The sequence below is a fragment of the Hydra vulgaris genome, chromosome 04 (genome assembly GCF_038396675.1).
Source record: "Hydra vulgaris chromosome 04, alternate assembly HydraT2T_AEP".
In the NCBI taxonomy this organism is placed as follows: Eukaryota; Metazoa; Cnidaria; class Hydrozoa; order Anthoathecata; family Hydridae; genus Hydra; species Hydra vulgaris.
In genome coordinates this window covers 38476005-38481231 of record NC_088923.1, presented here as the reverse complement: position 1 = coordinate 38481231, position 5227 = coordinate 38476005, and the positions used below count along the sequence as shown (strand labels likewise).

General features: G+C 26.4%; 1 long non-coding RNA gene across 1 annotated transcript; it reads right to left on the bottom strand.

Annotated features, from left to right (window-relative positions):
- Positions 1-2989: 2989 nt before the first annotated feature.
- LOC124818806 (uncharacterized) lies at positions 2990-5008 on the bottom strand. The gene is made up of 3 exons (XR_010638233.1): positions 4873-5008; positions 4522-4705; positions 2990-3055 (listed from the first exon to the last, which is right to left on the bottom strand). It is a non-coding gene; the product is annotated as an uncharacterized LOC124818806 (long non-coding RNA).
- Between the last annotated feature and the right edge of the window lie 219 nt (positions 5009-5227).

The window sequence follows — 5227 nt, the reverse complement described above, 5'->3', positions numbered from 1 at the left end:
ACTTGTATAAAATATTCAAGTTTTTTGACTTAGGAATATGTTGTAAATCCGCACTTTATTCCACTCCAAATCCACTTACTCTTGATCCATTAAAACGGGTTATGATGCTCTTAAGTGAGCTGAGCTTGTCTTTGCGGACCTTTTTCTTTGTGGTCTCTGTATGACAATTAGCCGGAGTAGGATAAATCGCATTACCTTTTAATGTGCTTTATAATAATATACTATTATAAACGTATTTTATAATATATATTAGTATATATTATTAGTTTGTTATTATATTCTTATACACGTTAAGTAAAATTATTATATAAATAATATTAACAATAATAAGACCAATTCAAAACTTTAAATATTGGTTTAATTAGACTAAATTAAACGCTTTACACGCGTTTGATTCTAAAGGCTTTTTTTACGTTCAATAAACCTATATTAGAAGTCTAAAAGTATGTTGAAGTCTCGACGTCTAATGTAGGTTTTTCTATACACATTAAAAAATAAAGGTAGAAATTTTTAGTAAAGGTAGGATATGTGATATACCCTTAGTAAGGTATAATTTTCTACCATATAAGGTAGAAAATTATACCTTTAAGTTAGAAAATTGTATGACAAATAATTGTTTTTAATATAATTTTCTACCTTAAAAGGTAGAAAATTATACCTTACTAAGGGTATATCACATATCCTACGCTAAGGTAGAAACTTCTACCATTTTTTTTAGTGTGTACGACCAAAATTAAAAGTTTTGTTCAATAGAATTTTTGTTTAACAGATGTTTGATAGACGCATTTGTCTTTATTGGGTTACTTGATGGTTTAACGCAAATAAATTGTTTCTAAATCCAACTAAAACAAAATTTCTTGGCATACTTGACGAAAACGTAACATGGATAGATCATATACGTTATCTCGAAAATCAAATCTCGAAGCACATTGACATATTTTGTAGAGCGAAACTTTTTTTAAATCCATTTCTCTTGAAATCTTTATACTTTTATTTCATACATTTTAATTTTAATTATAACTTGCTTAGTGCAGTACATATAAAAACGAAATAAAAAAAACGCTTTAATAAACAAAAAAATGCTATCAGGCATGCTATTGTTTCCAAATCTAATTTTTGCAATTACTGAATTTTCAATTTCTTTTTTCCCAAATAAACACATGCATTTTAAAGACGTGTAATGTCTTTTGAACGTCTAGTCGTTTTTTATGCGTCTTTTAGACGTGTGTTTACTGAGTTAGAAGAATATTCTAAAGAACCAAAGGTATAAAATAAAGTATAAACTAATAAACTTAAAACAAGTGCAACGTTTCGTGAGTTCAAGACCAAATTGAGTAGAAAGTTATTGGTAAGTGATGTCTTGAAAATTTCTTTAATGTTTTATGGGATGCTACCTGTAAACTAACTCTACATCTTAGGAAAGTACCCAAAAACGAATTTTTGAGGGGTGAAGAGGGACAAAGAAAATTAATTGATTTCTTATTTCTCCCATATTACTTTTTTGAAACTATATCTTGAAATTCCTTTTAAATATTTTAAAGAAGACTTAAAATTTAATAGTTTTTAATTAATAATTTTTGTTAACATATTATTAACTACTCGCGAATCCCACTTCGCCCCATACTTGTCCCACTTTACTCCAATAATACGGTTCTTTTAAAATTTAAAATATATATACTTTATTATAATCTACTGTCAATCTTAGGAGATGGAATCAATCCAAAATGATATTAAAATTATTCTAAAAATAATATTTAAAGTCCCACTTCTCCCCACTCTGCCCTATGTATCAGAGGCATATAAACTTTTGTAGTAACTTTAGTTTTTTTGTGATATTAAAAAATACTTTCCTAAATATCGAGTTGTTTTAAAAATTTTTTTAAATATTTTTTGAAATGTTAAATTCTCAGATTAAACTTTGGCGTTTAAAAAAATATTAGGTACTTAGTGGTGTTAAATATGGTCAAAATTTTTTATTGGTATGTTTTTCAAAATAAAAGAATGCATTTTTCACTGTCGATATATAAAAAAAATATAATTAAAATAATGAGTAATTTTCCAACGGGTGGGTGAATTTTTTGCCAACATTAACCATTCATAGTTTTTTAAATCATTTTCCAAAAATATGTCGTAAAGTCTCAAAATTTGAAATTAAGCTGCTAAGAACCTGCATTTATACAATGGTTTTAGACAAGAACGCAAAATTCTTGTTTTGTACTCCTATTTGTTTGTAAAATCAACCCTAAAAAAAGGCTTTCATCAGATATTTTTTTAACATTAGAAAAAAAATACTAATACAGACAAATTACTTATGAAGTCAGTTGATGTTTTTCGCTCCCTTTAATAAAGTTTTACATTTTTTAGAAGGAAAGCTAAGCCTAAAAATGTTGAAATATTCTTTTTTTTTATGATTGCTTCTATTTCTAATTTCATATTAAAAAAGTAAAGTATTAAGCTAAACAACAAAGACAAAATAAAACAAAATAAAAATGATATTTTAAAAAGAGAATAAGATTTTGAAAAAAATATTCAGAGAACAGTTTCCTTCTTTTAGTTCTTCTCCCGAGCCATTAACATTTCTTGGTATAAAAGACAAAAAATATATAGAAACTGATAACTTTATTACTATTATTGTTTTTTTAAATCAATCTATTTTCCCAGTTGGCACAAAAGCATATATTGGATTTCATACGGACATCTGTGCCTGCTAGATTTCTTTTTTGGTTTGTGTCTGCTGGATTTATTTATTGGCTAGGGTTTTATTTAGAAACTATCTAACAAAAACAATTTTTTTTGAGTTATTGTTAACATTTCAAATTTCCTTTCTTATTTATTTTTTTCCTTAGTTTCAATACCTATTCGCCTTCAACATTAGATAAACAAAAGTTATGAGTCATTCCCGCAAATAAATAATAGTTCTTAGATCTTTGGATGATAATAAAAACAATAAAGACAAATGGAGACTGAAACAAAGAAAAAACAAACTAGCCAAGGTGTTAAATAAATATTTTAAACATAAACCATTAAAAGTTTGTCTTCCGCGCCAAAAATGTGCCTGAAGAAAAAAAAATTAAACAAGTTTTATACTAGTTCATTAAAAATATATCATATAATAAAATATAAATATATTTTTTAAGCGTATGTAGACATGCACTTAGTATTATATCATTATATTTTTAAAAAAGCAAAAAGGAAGAAATAGATCTTTTTATAAAAGTTTTTACAATATTGCTTAAAATGCAAACTGAATATCAATGAGACTCATGCAGACCAAATACCAAAATCCGTAAAGAAAGAATCAACTTCTATTAAGGCATGTTAATCTGTAACTATTTGAAAGACAGACAACAGTATTTCAAAGGATCATATGAATCAGTGACAGATCCAGGACAGGGGGGTTGATGGGGGGTATGCATTCCTTCCCCCTCCCCCTTCCTCCAATTTCAAATCGGTAAAATATTATTTGCCAAAGACCAATTGCATTATTCCGTAATACTGAATTATATAGTTTGGTGAAACTTGAAAAGTAAATTATTTTTGATGAATACTATAATTGCTAAATATTATACGCATATTTATCAAGGGATAATAGTGAGCATTTTACACTAATGTACAGCCTACACTAATAAATTCAAACACCAGCGAGTATACTAAAACTTGAATATTTATACCATAACTTATAGGAAAATTAAGTCAAACAAAAGTGACTATATATTTTAAGTTTTCTTATCAAAACTTTGTTAATATAATTAAAACAAGAAGTGACAAGAAGGCAAACGTTTTAAAAATCCTAAGTTTTTGCAAAATTGTCAGTCATAAAGCAATAATATTTTGTCAGTATGCTTGTTTTATAAATGTGATTCGTTGCCTCGAGGAATTTTCAGTTTGCAATTAGAAACATTTATGTTGAAAATTTAAATGTAAATGTAATTCATCAATTTATAATCTAGCCTCGTGATCGGTAAAAGATGGCTTAATATAAACTTTAGAAAGTATCAACTATTCTATTTAAAGTATCGCAAAATAAACACGAGTTGCAAAAATCTCTAAAAAAGTTACATCGGTCTTTACAAAATTATTTGGACATATAAAGCTTTACGTTTATAAAAAACAATGTTAAAATTTTTTTGCACTGGATTGTTTAAACACATATATTCTATTTCATTTTAAACTAGTTAAAAATACCTCTAGCGTTATTTACCATTACCATTATAAATTGCTAAAAAACATTTGTATCAGTTCTGATTATTTTCTACTCTAGAGGTAATTAACTAAGTTATATCTGTAAATATAATTAAACTACATTAAAAATCCGAATTTTTATTTTATCATTTCTTTCTTCTTAAACAATTCAACAAAATGAAATTGGATTTTGGTATCATTGTCTATAACTCGTCTCATTTTTGATAACTAATAACTCTAATAAAATAGTAATAATATAAAATTAGTATTTATTTTATTAATATAAAATTAGTAATCATTTTCTATGGTTATGGAAAAATCAATATAAACTATTCTTACATTGCGTTAACTATCTTTGTCATTTTTTTATGAACTTTTAACTTCGTCGTCATCTGCAGTCACAACTTCTTCATCAGGATGTGCTTGATTTAATGTGTCTTTTATAAATGTACCGCACATTATATTTTTTTCTCGGTAATTACTTTATTTTTGGAAAAATAAAAACACAGCAGCGTAGTGTTTTCTATACGAAAGTAAACACAGTAAATAAAGTATTTTCTATAGAAAAAAAAGTTTTTCGTTTTTTTTTTAGATTTCCGTAAAATGTAACGAAAACTTAATCAAATAGCATTTCATAATTAAAATATTAGGTTTTAATACAACTATATATTGCTGTCAAGCTTGACTTACCTCTGGTGTTTTATGATAAATAAGCAACCGCCTAGTTCAAAACGTGACTAATTTTAATTTTACCCACCGAAATGCGTGTTATTTATACAAACCCTAAACTTGCATATTTATGATAATCCTCTCCAATGAAACTAAGCGCTAATGCAAGATAAATAAATAACGATTAATAATCGAATCGTTTGTTATATTACCAGTAAATCTGTTGTTGATTTTGTTGATTCCAACGCGACATTAGCAACGTCACTGTAACTTTTGTTATTTGTCTTAACTATATTGTGTTATTTTGACTAGGAGTGGCTTTTATACACAAACATTTCAATTACATATGTATTATTTACTTATGCCCAAATTATGT